This window comes from Epinephelus fuscoguttatus, linkage group LG21 (assembly GCF_011397635.1).
Source record: "Epinephelus fuscoguttatus linkage group LG21, E.fuscoguttatus.final_Chr_v1".
NCBI classification, from domain to species: domain Eukaryota; kingdom Metazoa; phylum Chordata; class Actinopteri; order Perciformes; family Serranidae; genus Epinephelus; species Epinephelus fuscoguttatus.
Window position 1 is genome coordinate 31,851,282 of NC_064772.1, and position 16,251 is coordinate 31,867,532.

Consider the following 16,251-nt stretch of genomic DNA (forward strand, 5'->3'; position numbering starts at 1 on the left):
AATGCTATTAAACTTTACTGTGCAATGAAAAGACTGTACTCACAGCCATTAGTGGCAGTGCAGGAAACCAAGTGTGCTGTAATTTGCACCACATTATCACCTCCGCTGCATTTTACTGTTAATATAATGACCCAGTGTGGTGGACAGCTTACCAATGTGGGTTGAGATGCATTAGGTATTATTCACCCAATAAAGATTTATATTTATAGCTTGTATGTCTATGCATCAGTCACACTGGTATCTGAATACACGAGTGCACAATATTTTTCTTCGTGATTTTTTAACTCTCACCATGAAATATGAAAAAGTGTATCCTGCCACGACATGCTCAAAGACAGATACACTACAACGAGCAGAGCTTAATGAAATCCTTTAGTTGATTCGCACACAGAGCTCAGTGATGAAACATCACATCCTCTTCCCATGCGTGAGTGTCACCCTGCATTACACCTCGGTGGCTGCACAGCAAACCAAACAGGCTCAAGTCATGCCTTGCAGCTCGCCAACCAATCTGCCCAGCAACATCTTATCCAAGGCACGACAGATAAACAAGGGGGGGTGGTGTATGGGTGGGTTGGCGTGTGTGTGGGTGGTCTTCAATGCGTGGACGTCAGGGAGAGAGGGTCAAAGGGTCTGTGGGTCTGTGGTGTGTGACACAATCTCTAGAATGCAGGATGGAAATGGACATATGACTGATAGCGACGAAGCTTCCTGCCTAATCTTGCATGTGCATGAGCCTCTGTGATGTGGCTGGGCATTTTTGGAGTTAAGGCTACATTTATGCGTATGTGAGCGGGTACTGTGGAGACTACATGCGGTGGCACGGACAGAACCGAACCTCAAAAATTTAAAAACATGCCAGAGCTCTGGGTATATAATGAGTCCAGGGTTCAAGGTACAGTCAAATGCATTCGTGAAATAGGTGGTGGGCGCTCGGTTGTGTAGTGACTGGGTATGGTCAGACACAGCAAATTAGGGTAAATTAGAGTTGGTTCGTGTTCTCATGGCAGCATTTACAAGCAGACCAGATCGAATGCCTTGTGTGGGAAAGCTGTTCTTGATTGGTCAGAATTTTCATGTGGGAAAAATCCAGGAAGTAAAGCAAACGTTGAAGAAGAGTACACTTGCAAAATAAATGTGACACTTTCTAATGTCACAATGGAGGGACAACTATAGGCTGGCAAACGTCCTCTTTTTCCCGGACACGTCCACTTTTCACCTCCTGTCCGGGGCGTCCGGGAAGTTTTTATAAACTGATGATAATGTCCGGTTTTCCGTGTGTTTGTATGTGTGTGTGTTAGAGTGCAGCATGGGCCGCATATTTCTGTCCAAACCCAAACCAAGCCCGACATTATTTAATGACCAAAGCACTGAGTTTGTGTCACACAGTGGTTATAGGCTATTTAACAGGCCCGACGTGCGCCGTGGGTGCTCAGCTGCGGAGAGGGAGACCTCCGTGTTTGAGACAGGTGCGGGAGGCGGGAGGTCCGACGCTTCTAGCGAGGGGAGAGGGAGAAATAAAAGAAAATAAGATAAAATAGGAAAAACCTGTCTTCCTCTTTTATTTTATTTTCAGCGTTTAATCAAGGCGGAGGCGGGCGGCTGGAGGTCTGAGACTTCCAGAGAGTAGAGAGGTAGAAACAAACAGCCAGTTTGTGTCTTTGTGTGTTATGTTCAGGTGTTGTCACGTAAATAACAGTGCCCAAGCAATAAACAGGACAGACAATAGGATTTTATTTATTTTTACACTACATTTTCACTGAAAGCTGACCGAATCCGACCCGAGCCCGAATACAATTTATAGCTACATTTCTGACCAAACCTGGCCCGACCCGTCAGGTACCGTCGGGCTCGGATTGCCACACTCTAGCGTGTGTTTGTGTTTTGTAATATAACTGAATTTTCAATCCATACATATAAATTTTAAATATATTAAAATGATAAGGCATCTTTGAGTAAACTACGAGTATCATTTAAGTAGGCTATGTCGTGGCTGGCCGAGTGTCCTCTTTTTTGGAAATCAAAATATGGTCACCCGAGACACCCGAGACTACGCAGGTTGATTTTAGCGCTGCTCATCGTGGACTATATTGCTGTCATTGTTCATTTTAGTCAAACCATACAGTTTGAAAACGAGGCGCGGCTCCAACTAGAAAACAATGTTTTGATGCATTGGATGTGCTGAATGTGCATATTAAGGCAGTACAGGAGGAGGTGCACATTAATAATCCTCCAGGACTGTAACATGCTCATGTTTAACCCAAACAATGTGTCATGTGACTGCAGTTGCTTCACATCCAGGTCGGAACACCTTCTCACCACAAAGGAACCGCACCAGAGTTCATTTGTAACTGGTCTGGTTGTTTTGGTGTGCACCCGTGTGTGATTGCTGTGTTCACACCTGCCCAAACGAACTGCTCTTTGAGCACCCTTGGATGACGCCCCTCATTTTGGACTCTGTGGTTCCCTTCCTTGTGTCGAAGGTTTGTGCTGTCAAGGCCATAGGGTCAATGGTGTGAATATGTGGTGTCAAAATTCCCCAAATTTAAGCTCTACCCACAAACACCATGCGAATGACTTCACCTCCATAACTAAATCCACTAATCTTGGCCATACCATTCACATTTATTTGATTTGGTCCAACATTTTATCTGCAGTTGGTGCTGTGCTAATGCTTGGGTTGAACCCTACACAGACACATGAATTTATTTAATTTATTCCTAGCTATCATCCGTGGGACCATTGGATATAGGTGTAATTTTGAGACCGTAGACAATGGAAGCCAAGGTAGGGTCGGGGATGTGGGGATGGGGGTGGGGGTGGTGGTTAGGGTGGGAAAAGGGTAGGGCATGTGGGGGCAAGCAGTTGGTTCAGCCACGATAAGGAAAGCCAATACTGTAGGAAAGAGACAGAGAGTACAAGAGAGATAAAGACCCGTGATGACTTATTCCATAAAGGACAGACCAGGAGGAGGGAGAATCTATGAACACACACACATACACATACGTAGATTGATTTAGGTGAGTGGTTGAAAGAGGCAGAGAGGGTGGGGTGCAGGGTGATGGACGCTCATGGTGGATGTCCACATTATTGTTCTGGCAGAGCAATCTTCTCCAATCTTGGCTGTGCGTAATGGAGGCACGAGAGATACCAGGTGCTGTTACCATCTCCATTGGAAAGGCAGGGCCACATGCCAGACTGAATTGGATGAACCTTTTATTGTTTGGCCTGCACTCAGCTGGGTTACAGCTGTAGGGCCCCACTGTTTGCAAAAATCTCCAAGGACAAAGAGGAGAAAAAAACACAGAGGGGGGTGTAGAAAATAAATAAGAGGAAAGACATGGAGATCATTGACCATCATATCTGTGGCTAAAAAGAAGTCGGACGGGTCAAGAAGCATGCTTACTTCAATGACCAGACAGGTTTTTAATCAAGCTCCAAGGTTAGCCAGACTTATATGTAAGGAGAAAACAAAGATGTAGCCTAACTGTATTAGCCAAACTCTCTATTATTAAACATCGGTCATAGTTTAGACCAAATTTATGCCTAAAATTTTGACTTTGACTATAGCATAGTTTTGGTTGAACACAGTTTTCTGTTGCAGCCGAAGACCGCTACCAGCATCTCAAGTTGGGGTTCAAAGTTAACACCCGCCGAGCACCAAATTTTCCATTTGACGAGTAAATCTCAGAAGGGTTTTGTAGTGTAAGAGTTAACCTTTAATCAGGCAAAGGTGTTATACTGCATAAGTTAAGTTAAGTTAAGAGTAAAGATCATATAACCATGTTTTATGTATAAGTTCCTATAAAACTGTTTGCTATGTATCTATGTGTGATAAAACACTGTAATACAAGTTCATGTATTCATAACGCAATGTTATGTATTCACATTGAAGAGCACACATATACCACACCATGTACTGTTTTAAAAAATAACACACACACACACTAACGTTTGTATTGCATGACACACACTGTAAAGCTCACACTGTATGAAAGCACAGGGGACAGTAATCAAGAAAAGTCCCCAGGTTTCATATGTTTTTAAAAATAAAGTGAAACCAGCTTTGAATCTAATGGTGGGAGAATTTGGGGATTTCCAGGCCCGGAGATTACACCATTAGGTCATGTTTGGACAAGGGCACAAGGGGCCTGCCACCAATAGGTTTGGGCCAGATGGAAAAGGGCTAAAAAGAAAAAGTCTTGCCACCAATAGATTTGAACGCAGGTGGGAAGGATTAAAGGAAAAGGGTGGAGATTCTGTCGAATCTTCACCAGCATAAAAGGAAGAGCATAGAAACTGAAACTTTAGTCGTGCTCCAGAGCCTGACTCAATGAGTTGTATGTTTTGTTGCTTGTGAACACATTAAACTCGATTGCACCTGATTCTACTTGACTCCAGTGTTTCTCTAAGTGTTAGCCAGTTGAACCTAAGGTACTAATTCAGCTCAGAGGACAATCTGCAGGAGAAGTAGAAGACGAGGTCGGGAGCCATCTGGCCCACTTCCAGGCCCTGAATTTTGCTTCTACAGTTTCTGTAGGGCTGTAGCCGACTAAGAACTTTCCTAGTCAACCAATAATCGTCATTTAGGGCCATAGTAGTAATAGTATCGGTAACATTATTAACACTGTGCTACATTACAGAGAAATACAAAACCGTACTAATGAACCTTCATTAATATAGGCCTATATTTTATCTCCAAGTGCACGTCACACACTGAGCGAGCCGCCTGTTAATGACGCTGTGGGCTAATGGGCATGTAGCTACTTCCATGTTTCAGATGATACGTCATGTTTGTAGTCGACCAATGAAGATGAGTTTACATATCACCTTGGGTTCGTCCTTCACCTTCTCAAAATGATCCCGCACTTTGGATTTCCTGCCCGACATGTTATTAACTAGCCTGTGGAATAACCGCAGGTACCAGCCCTGGAAATGAACCTGACTCCTGTCTGACTGCTGAGCGTGGACACTTCCTGTGTCTGTCCTTTCAAATTAAAGTCCCACATGGTCCAGACATACAGGTTTTGATTTATTTTGACAAGGCACAGCTCCTAATAGAGTTTCACGGTTGTTGTTTTACTCTGCGACAAAGCGACCAATGAAATCTTATCGACTAATGACCTTTCTGGTCGACTAATGTTTGGTTGACTGTTAGGTCATAGCCCTAAAAGTAACATAACTATGTAAAGGATGTAAGAACTTTAATTTAAAAGATGTCAATGTTGACTTTTAGTTTCATGTGGGACACCCACAGCAGCTTCCTGGGTGAAAGTCCGGTGTTTGTTTGACCAATCCACCACCTAACCTCTTCCTTACATAGACTGTCTTGACCTTTATACTACCTATGGGTTCAAATCATCAACCACTGCCCATAGTGTGACATCGATGAAGCAGGGAGTTCATGTGCGCATGGCAAAGGATTCTAATGGACTTTCCATTGGCACTGTTTCTGTGGTGCCAACATGTAATTTCAACGTAATACGTCCCCCAACTATATAACGCAGTGTTGAAAGGGTCGTGGTCATTTCACGCATTGCTATGGCCAGGTTGGTACAAAGTTACAAATGATGCTTGCTGAAACTACGAAGATGAGACCTGAGTTGTAATAACCTTGAAATGTCCTTCTGATAAAATACCTTGCCCTCAGTATCTTTCACGTCTCAATCAAACATGCAGATGGCTCTTAATTTGGCGATGCGCCGTTAATAACACAGTGATTACGCACTCCTCATCACTCAACCTGATTGCGACCAATCCCATAAAACACACACGCACATCCATGCAGAAACAAAAAGAGGGTGAGACAAATAAAGAGCCATGAGTGGGATGGTGTTGGTGGGGAAGAGGGGGTTTATATGGCACACAGGGATTGGAGATCATCAGATTAATAACCTCCTATTTTATTAAGAAAACAGTATTATTGTGTTTGGTCATCTGAGCATGACAAAACAAGCCAATACACTGACTGCTGCAGAGCTGATTATTGTCCATTATGTTTGTTTGGAGGACTTTGGTCAGACCCAAAAGGATTAGAGCTGATTTAGAGACTGAAAAGGGGGATTTGGAGGAGTGTGTGTGTGTGTGTGTGTTTCTGTTTTTGTGTGCATGCGTACAGAAACTGTTGCTGTGAAAGTGTGAAGCAAACACTTTGACTCTTCAGAACAAGACCCAGAACAGGGAGCGTGGTGCCTTGTTGCCTGGTGACTCCGTTGCTAGCCGCATTGGCGATACAATAGGATAATGAAATCTCTTGCTGTTCCAACTCTCCAGGCTACAGCACAAACAGAGGAGAGGAAAAAAAATTAACACTTCAGTTCATTGTAGCCTGTTGGATTACGGCTCACTTAATAACGCCTTTTCTTTGTGAGGGAATAATAGCGCGGGACATTATACGTGAAGAAAGAGGGAATTGTTCCCACTGGCACCTCTGCAATTACCATAAAAGTTGTCACCGCTTTAGCGTGTCCTCGTTTTTTGATTGATCGCTTCAAAACCCAAACACAGACAAAGACAAGCGAGTGTGTTACAAAAAGATTTATTGTCATCATAGCTCAGTGCCAGAGGCCACGGTGAAGATGGTTCGCAGCATATGATAAGCCTCTGAAGGCCTCCTCCTCTGCGTTCTCGCCTGTCATTAGTGAAGAGGCCTTCTCCCACAGGCAGGTCACCTCAAGGAAGGTGGGAGGAGAATCTATTACAGCCACTGTCATGTTCCTTCTCAGGGACATCACAGACTCTGACCCCCCCACCACCCCTCATCTTCCTCTCGGGCTGTCCGGCTGTGAATCGTCTTTTTTTTTTTTTTTTTTTTTTTATAATCATTCCCTCTTACCTTTCCTCTCTTTTAACTCTCCTCGCCTCCGCTCACCTTTATATTTTGTCTCTTTCTCGCCTTGCCTACACTTTAGTTCCCTTGCCTCCTACTTCTTCTGCTGCTCGTGTGAGGTGTCTGAGAAAAATCTGGAATCCGAAGTATCAAATTACCTTTCTAGACATGGGATTCAATCCCTCGCCGTTTGGCTACCGGGAAGCCCAAACCTGCCATGTTGACAATTACCGTGAGCGAGGAGGACAACAGCAACAAGAGAAAATACATGATTACCTATACTCAGGTCTGCAGGCTCTACAACCAAAGGGAGCGGAGATAGAGGGAGACACAAAGACGGATAGCTGGTCGTGTTTGGGAGGATTGAGGGGGGAAAGTGTGTGTGCACTCCCCATGCTTCTAATTAGCTGATGTGTTCATTAGCTCCATCTAGAGATTAGACGTTCAGTCAATCAGGGCGGCAGCCTGAAACGCGGCTGTTTCTTTCTCTTGTGATTACACATTCTGTTTAAAAGAATTTACAAAAAAAGTCAAGGCTTTAAAATCATTGTTTCCCCATCTTAATTTCTCCAACATCACCTTGGTGCCGTCTCTGTACTTTTTTTTTTCTTGTTAAAGCCCGTGCAGCATTGTTTCCTTCCCACACATCATTCATAACCTTGAGGAACCAGGGAGAAATAAGAGACTCCTACCACTTAAATTCAAAAGAGGGATGTTTCAATAGCATTGGCAGAGAAGGGAGAAAAAAGAGATGTGGCCCTCATGTATCCATGGTTACCTTGGCTTTATTGCTGTTTGTCTTGGGCAGCAGATGCAATAAAAGTGCTGGGAGAGAAATGACTGGGCAAGGGGTGTAATTGCAGGAAAAGGCACCGCACACAGGTGTTGAGGGGGGGCATCAGGAGGTGGGAACTGACCCCAAACCCTCTCTGCTCTCAAACTCTTTAAAAATCTGTTTTATAAGGGTCTCATTAGCCGTGATTGGACGGCCCCCGAATGTGCATGTACATCATATTTTAGTTTTCCAATTAAGATGCCGAGCTTCAGGACTCTCAGGTATGCTATTAAAAAAAAGACCAAATGTAAAATTAAGTGTCTCTCGCAGCAGGCTTGATCAGGCTCGGCCTCATTCGAGGAATAATGAAATATGGAGGTGGTAAGCCATGCGCGCATGGAGACGGAGAGGGAGAACGCGGGAAGGAGGAGGGGAAAAAGGGAAGTGTTGAGATGCAACCATTTGTGGGTGCGTTAGAAATCCCTTGTGTTGTCAGGTGTCTTGCACGTTTAGCCATTTACCGCACGTTTCCCTTTTTGGCAGTGGACACGGAAAGGAAGTATCATTCCCACCTTCTGTCACCTTCATTATTTTTCCACTTCGTCTCTTTTCATAATCGTACCTCCGCCGAGGACCCGGAGTGTTAAATGAAATAAAGACAGGAATTCATTCACACCTCTGTGGTCCTGGCGGGGCAGCTGGGAGGGAAAGGGAGGCACATTATCTCCCATGGTGTGGCCGCCTCAGATAGATGGCCCACTGGGCTAGAAGCTGATACACACACAAATCAACACACCACACACACTTGGCTTGGGCATGGGTGGATTGAATGCTCAGATGTTGTTTGCTGATGAAATGACACAGTTTAGAAGAGACGTTTGGAGAAAATCAAGCTGAGAGGAAGGGTTGTGGGGGTTGAATGAGGGAGAGATCAAAGTAGCACAGCAAATACTCTCCATACTTTGACGTTCTCCAAGGCCATAAATCATGGAGAATGCGTCGGAGCCCCACTTCCCCATGTGAACACATATATGTGCTCCTCGCTCAGAGTAGATGTGAGGTTAAATTTGTGAAGTGCCCCATGATGTGCCAGTTTTGAGCTGTATAATGCTACAGTTTGTGAAGTCTTCACTCCAGCTGCTGCATGTCATTGACATTTCCAGCATTCTGAAATGACAGATGAATAGTGATAGCCTGCACAACGGGGAATACGAGGGGAAAAAACAGAACAGTGAAAAGTCAACACTGAGCGAGAGATCTGCAGCCTCACACTATTAACACATCGGCACATAAAAGCCTCGACTGTCACAACCGGCTGGTAGCTAGTTATTGTTCTGGTGCTGGCTCATCAGGGAGAGTGTTGCCTTTGGGGAAGGACACCCATGGGAGCCTCAGGAGAAAGCATGATGATGACACACACGGTGCACATCATTCAGGCACACCCCCCCCGGGGCCCATAACTTCCTGATGTCACACCAACAATTTTGCCAGTGACGAGCAGTGTATTCCACAGTGTGAGGGGTGTCGTCTAAAACTGAGAAGTGATTCTTCTAATTAAAAAGAACACAGAGTTTCAATTTAAGTGTTACATTTAAAATAAAATACATGTTGAAACCTGAAATCAATGTTGAGGGAATTCGTCAAACAAAGATGGCGATGTCTTGGATCACAAGCTGTTTCTAAACCCCCCTTCATTCACTGCCAATTCATTATATAATAGATACTCAATAATTGACTCTATAGTGAACAGGACATTGAGATTTGTGGCTGATGAATCATCGATTTGTGTCATCATTGAGAGTGTCACATAATGGTAACTTCTGTATTTAATTAAATGGGTAAATAGAAATATTGGATTGTGGGATTGTGAGCAAAAGATGGCATTACATTAACACTGCTTTTTATCTATTGTGGGATTTAAAAATGATTTTATTATTTAAATAAAAAACCCATAGAAATGCAGAAATAACTCACGGCTATTTCTGCGGATATCATCATGGATGATGGAGGAAAAATGGAGGCATATGTATTTAATTCCTGGTTTATGTCAGCGGTCATTGGATTCCTGGTGGATTGGGTTGGAGTGAATGAAATAGAAAGAAGGGAAGTGTTGTTATCATTATATTTTATTTATTATTAATATTGCTTTTCTTTGTTTCGTTTTTCTGCATGTTTTTGGTTTGAGCTCGTCCTAAATCTGTGTACATTGTCTTTTAGGGCTGCAATTGATTGTAATGATGGTGATAAAAATTACGATGACAGTTTTAATTGTTAGTCAGTATCTGCCTTACTTAACTAAGCTACTAGTATTTGCAGCTCCCGTACTGTGGTCTCTCCATGTCAGGGTTTAGGGGGTTGGGGTGGAGGGGATATGGGGATAGGTTACAAGGGATATGGAGGGGGGGGCGGAGAAATGTCATAATTTAAAATAAAAATACTGCACCATGGTTTCTAAATCTATTCAAATTTGACCCAGAAGCTCAAAAATGAACTGCTTAATTTTTTATCTGGTTTTTACAAAGCATAATCTTTGGCTTCAGGTTGCTGTTAACAGCATGTTACTGAATTTTAGTTGCTTATGTGCTTTGGATTTCTGCTTGACTTTTTGTACCTTTTACAGTTCATCAAAGAACTAGACTTTTTCAATCGCAGTTCTTCATTTTAGTTATTTTACCTGGAGAGTTTCTTTCCAGTCTGAGCCTTGGGAGTGTCCCTGCTAGCCATTTACCTATGCAGAAATTTAAGAGGACTTTTGCTTCTGGACACGCGGAGTAGTTCCTCTGACTTTACAGCTGTCTCGAGAGGAGCAGTGGATGGGTCCAACAAACACCGACTTTCACCTGAGAGAGTGGTGTTCGCGTCCTGTAAGATTGTAAAGCCAAACCCTGTTGTTTATTCCTAAACCTTACCATGTGCGTTTGTTGTTGAAGAAAGAAATCGTCAATTTGCGTTGTTGTACTGATGTAGTGCATTTATTTTGAAAGATGATGAAGAATGAAGACATATTACATTTCCTGTGAAAATGGAAGTGTATGTTGAAAGAATCTGCACGTTGTATGTGGACATGGAAAGTCCATGAACAAGCATGTCAATATGTGACAAGGTCAGAGTGAGAATGTGCTGGCTGTGTCAGCTGTGCATGATCATAAAAAATGAGCGACATGCCAGTGTCAGTCGAGGGGTCCTTGCGAATCATCACAGAGATGGGTGGATGACGATATTTACGTCACGTGGACCAGAGCAGGCCCTTACGGACACTGACACAGAAAAATGAATTGGGCTTTAGGTTGTCTATCTTTGCACTAGCTTAAATAATGAGAGCACCACAGCCTCAGTAATGTAATGTAATGTACAGTAATGTTGCCATCCACTTGTTTTTGCCAGTGGGGGCCATTGGGGGTGCCAGCAATAGTATCAGGGAGGCTATCGGCACAGCAAGGCCCCTTGTCCCTCCTTTGGGGGCTCTACAGGGACAGTGGATAGCTGCAGTAGTCTGCGTCATTCATTTGAGTATGTTCTTATGCGAGTTGTATCTGACAATGCGACAGTTATCAAAGCTAACGTCTGTAATCTCAGTCTGAAGGAGTGTTCAACAAATTGGAGTGGAAAAGTGTCGGTCCAATTATTTAGCCTGAGTCTGAGCAGGTGCCATTACCAGCGACTGCATTGATCGCTTCAGTTCTCTTGCAGATATCAAATCAGACAAACATCGGCATCGCCGGCATACAAATGAGATGATGAAATGTGTCGGCGCATCAGAATGTTCGAATTTGAACCGTTGCAACAAAAACCACTTGGGTCAATCCAAATAAGCTTTTGTCATTGATTGACCCGGAGAAAAAAAAATGGAGATTTTACTTTCAAATGAAATTGAGGAGGGAGAGTGAAAGACACAAGATGCTTTAAAAACCTCTCTTGATTCATTAAAAAGTCTCTGTCACCAGAGACGAGGGGGGAATAGGATTAATCTGTGCTCTCAGTGTATGTGTGTGTGTGTGTGTGTGTGACACGGCTGAGTGATTCTCTTCATGTCTCTGAGGGGTAATTAGCTCTGGCGTGGCCTGTCATTGCTCTACAGGCCTCTTCAGTCCCGGGACTCGGCCGGCTGTGTCATCAGAGCCGTGGAGCTTCGTCTGTGGGGAGAACAACATGCAGTGGACCTCTTTCTGTGGAGCCTGAGGGGTCACTCTCAAATAATCAGTCTGTCAGGCCGCACTCTTTATGTTTCATACTCCCCAGTGATGCGTTCAAGTGCCCTTGTTAGATATTCAAACTCCTTCCCTTTGCTTTTTTCTCTTGCTCTTTGTCCCTTTCTGTTTTCTCTTTCCATTCCTATCATTTCTTCTCTTCCTCCTCTCTTCACTCATTTCCTTTCATTCCTTTCTTACATTTTTCCTCTCCTTTTTTACCCCGTCTTCCCTTTGCTTCCTTTCATTTTCCGTCTCCTCCTTCCCTGTCTTTTCCTTGTCCTTCTCTTTCTTTCTTGTCCTGCACCTTTTCTCTTGTCCTTCCTTTCTACCCTTTCCTTGTCTTTCAATTCTTTTCCTTTTCTCTTCATCTTCCCCATCATTGCCGTTTTGTCACTTTATTCATTTTAAATTTTCTTGCTTTCAATCTCATGCTACCTTTCCTCTCCACCTCTTTCCTTGTCTTCCTTTTAGTTGCCTTCTTTCCTCTCCTCCTCATACTGTCCTTTCCTTCGCATCTAGCCATTGTGTTGAGAAATGGCACCATCCCTCCTGCTCAAGCTCTCTCAAATCATATTGTTGTCGAGTGTAACACCCGTTGTTTCTATATATAACAAACCCTCTTTTTTATCCTTCTCTCCGTCTTGTTCTCTTTTTCCATCTCCCCTTATTCATGACTGCTGTCATTGATTTTCCACAACAAGGAGCGTGAAGCCTATCAATATTTCTAGCTGAAGAATGAAATCAATCAACGACGCCCCTCCACGAGTGGTTAAAAACGAGGGCCCACTGGTTTATTATTAAAAAGCCAGTAGCGGGTGCTCACCCAGCCATCTCCTCATGTTCTGCTCCAGCCCGTGTTCGCTAATGGCAGGCCCGTGACCGACCTCAATATAGGCGATCGATACGCTGCCTTATGTGCTTAAAGAGACAATCTACAAGTGGAGAAAGTGCAGCAGCCATCGACGTGTCATCCAAACAGAACGTGTGTTTTGCTCAGACACTTAGTCCTCTGTAGATTAGGGTAACTATACACATGTAAAGTATTTGAGTGGCCACCATGGAGACACTCACTGAAGTAATTTATGCAGCCACAGAGATTCTTTCTTAACTATTTAAAAATACTTCTGGAACTGATTGTTTGCCTCAGAGCAAACGATGGCGCCGCTTTGCCCTCCCTGTCTCCAGCCAGTCCATCCTCGACGCCTCCGGTTATTTACAAAATTGGTTTAAGTTTTTGTTGACACAGTGGTTTGTGTGAGGTTGGCATTTTCTTCTGCTTCTGGCTTCATGGTGCCAGCGTTTTCCTCTGCTTCAGGCTGTCTGCTCCGCTGCTTTCACCTCATCAAATGTTCCCAACAATCACAATCACCAGTCATAGTGTGGAGGCTCACTGAAGACAAAAGTTGCATTACTGTGATGACAAAATGAAAAAAATCAGTTTTAAAAATTGACAAAATTATTGAGAAAAGAAAAGGTGACCTTGTCAGGTTTGATTTTTCTGGATTTTATGAACCATGAAGGGCACTTTTGCGTCTCCTCTTCTGGGTGAGGTGCTGTGTAACACTGTACAGCATCAGCCTCTCAAGTGTCTATAATCATCAGGCATCACTCCTTGTGCTTCCATCTCGCAGCTCCATTAGTTAAAGAGTGGTGTCACACAGGTCCCACTCTGTATTTTCTACCTGCTGATGGCTTCATATGTGCATCTAATGGTGATGAACACCCAGGTCGAGCCCAACCTGCAGCTGTAATTATTTTCTGCCGTTGGAGATCCGACATGCACAGCCAGTGGTATACAGGTCAGCAGCCCTGCAGCCTGGACAGCAGGTGCCTGGAAATGCCACAGTGGATGTGCCACAGTAGTTACAGCTCTGGCACCCAGCATTTCCTCCCCAATCTCTGACAGTGGGGGCAGCGGCATGTGTACATGTTCAGATGAAGAAGACATGGCTGAACTCTGAGTGCCTGCTGTATAGTATTTATGTAGCATTTATCATGGAGAGGAGGGCAGCTGAAAAAGTTTGTGATGGTTTTATTGGTTTGATTTTTAGCCATGTAAGGGATGGCAATGTCGGCCTGTCTGTCGGTTGCTTTACCCTCGAGAGGGTTTTTCGTAACTTTATTGGTCCCCTGACATTATATATCTAGCACCATCATCGGGTGCTAAAGGTGGTGAAGAGGGAGCTGAGTCAGAAGGCAAAGCTTTCGATTTACTGGTTCATCTACGTCCCAACCCTCACCTATGGTCATGAGCTTTGAGTAGTGACCAAGAGAATGAGATCGCGGATACAAGTGGCCGAAGTGAGTTTCCTCTGTGGGGTGTCTGGGCTCAGCCTTAGAGATAGGGTAAGGAGCTCGGACATCCAGATGGAGCTCGGAGTAGAGCCCCTGCTCCTTCTCCTGTTCTGGGCATGTCCCACTGGTAGGAGGCCCCGGGGCAGACCCAGAACACTGGAGGGATTACATATCTCATCTGGCCTGGGAACGCCTTGGGGTCCTCCAGGAGGAGCTGGGAACTGTTAATGAGGAGAGGGATGTCGATGAAAATGGATGGATGGATCATCATCAGGTCAAAAATTCAGGTCGTAATGACATGCTTATCAGCCTCAGATATTCTGCTTGGTGTTTAGTGCTAATTAGCAAATGCTAGCATACTAACACGCTACACTAAAGTAGTGCTGTGTCAAAGAGCTGCTAGCATGGCTGTAGAGTTTTTGGGCCCTATCCCACACCCTCAGCTCAGCTGTCACTGACGTTCAGACGGGCACAATTGTCATTTTCAGGGCCATGTTTTATGCTGTGGGGAGGGTTTCAGGTTTCAGCGTGAGTTTCCTCCAGGTGCTCCAGCTTCCTCCCACAGTCCAAAGACATGCAGGTTAATTGGTGACTCTAAATTGTCCGTAGGTGTGAATGCGAGTGCGAATGGTTGTCTGTCTCTATGTGTCAGCCCTGTGATAGTCTGGCGACCTGTCCAGGGTGAATCCTGCGTCTCGCCCCAAAAATTATGACAAAAATAATAAATGAAGAAAAAAAAAAAATAATTATGATGAGAAAAGTAGAAATTGCATTTTTTAAAATTTAAACGTAGAAGAGAGCAGAGCAGAGTTGTGGAGCCGCTGTCCGATTCCCCGTTAAGAGAGACTTTGTTAGCATTTATTCATTACGAGCTTGTAAGGCAGAATTTTTCTAATCACTTTGTTGTCTCTAAACCCAGGCGGAGATAACCTTTATGACAGGATTATTTTCTCATACTTGACATTATACAGCTGTTTACACAGGCCAAGGAGTCCTTCCAGTGACAAGTAAACTGACCTTTTTGTCTGAAAGCAGTGGAATACCTCTTTAAACCTACTATACGCAGGTAGGACTACGTGTGTTTGTGTATGTGCAGAGCTTTATGACCAATCTAAGAAGAACAGTGAGGAATGGGATTGGAAGAAAGTTCGTGAATGAAATAGTATCAGACTGATTGGCAGCATATCCTGATACATTTCTGCTCAAATACAAGTGTTTGAGTCACGCTGTGCGGCCCTATTATTGCTCTGTGTGAATATTAAGCCTCATTAAAAATGTGTGAGACCTTTTCCGTGCCCCACCCCTTTGGACAGATGGCGTGGTCCACCATTAGAATGCTATTTAGCTCATTATCAGGGCAGCACCTACATCTACACCACCGCCTCCTGATTACTGCCAAACACACACACACATACACATGCACACACACACACACACCCTGTTTTATTGGAGGGGTAAAGGCCAATGCTGCAGCTTTGCCAGTCAGAATCAACACTACACCACAGGGAGCTTCTTCCTCACTAGAGAGAGCTTAGAGGACCCTGGGATGGATGATGATGGGAATAGGAAGTAGGAAGGTATTGGCCATCTGGTTGACCTTCTATGTACTGCTATCAATACTTTAAAAAGTTCACAGTATTGAACCAAGCAGTTTTTTTTGCTGTTCATCAGCGCTCGGGGAGGTCAGTGTGATGATAGCTGACATAAAGCGGACGGAGTTAGTGATGGACATGTAGAACCATCCGCTCCACTGTGCGAAGGGTATTTGAAAATATAAATATGCACGTGTGTTATCCATCATTACAATGGAAACAGCAATAATTGGGCCAAATGCTGTGCATGTCAGCAGCCCAGCAGGAGAAATGGGAGTGATCTATGAGTTTTCTTAATGGCTCCTGCTGAGGAGAGCCGCCGCATCGAGAACATACAAACACCTTCGCAAAAACAATCATTCCAAGAAGGCTGCAGAGCGACGGAGGAAAACCGCTCCTGTCAAAATGACATGTCACATACAGACAAACAGACAGCTGACATTTCACACCGCAGTCAACAATCAAGTCATTGTTCATTAGCGGCACAAGGCTGAGGAAGAGGAAGAGAAAAACTGTCTGCATAATGGATTTGATGCCAGCACACACACGTTTGTGCAGCTCTACACGGAC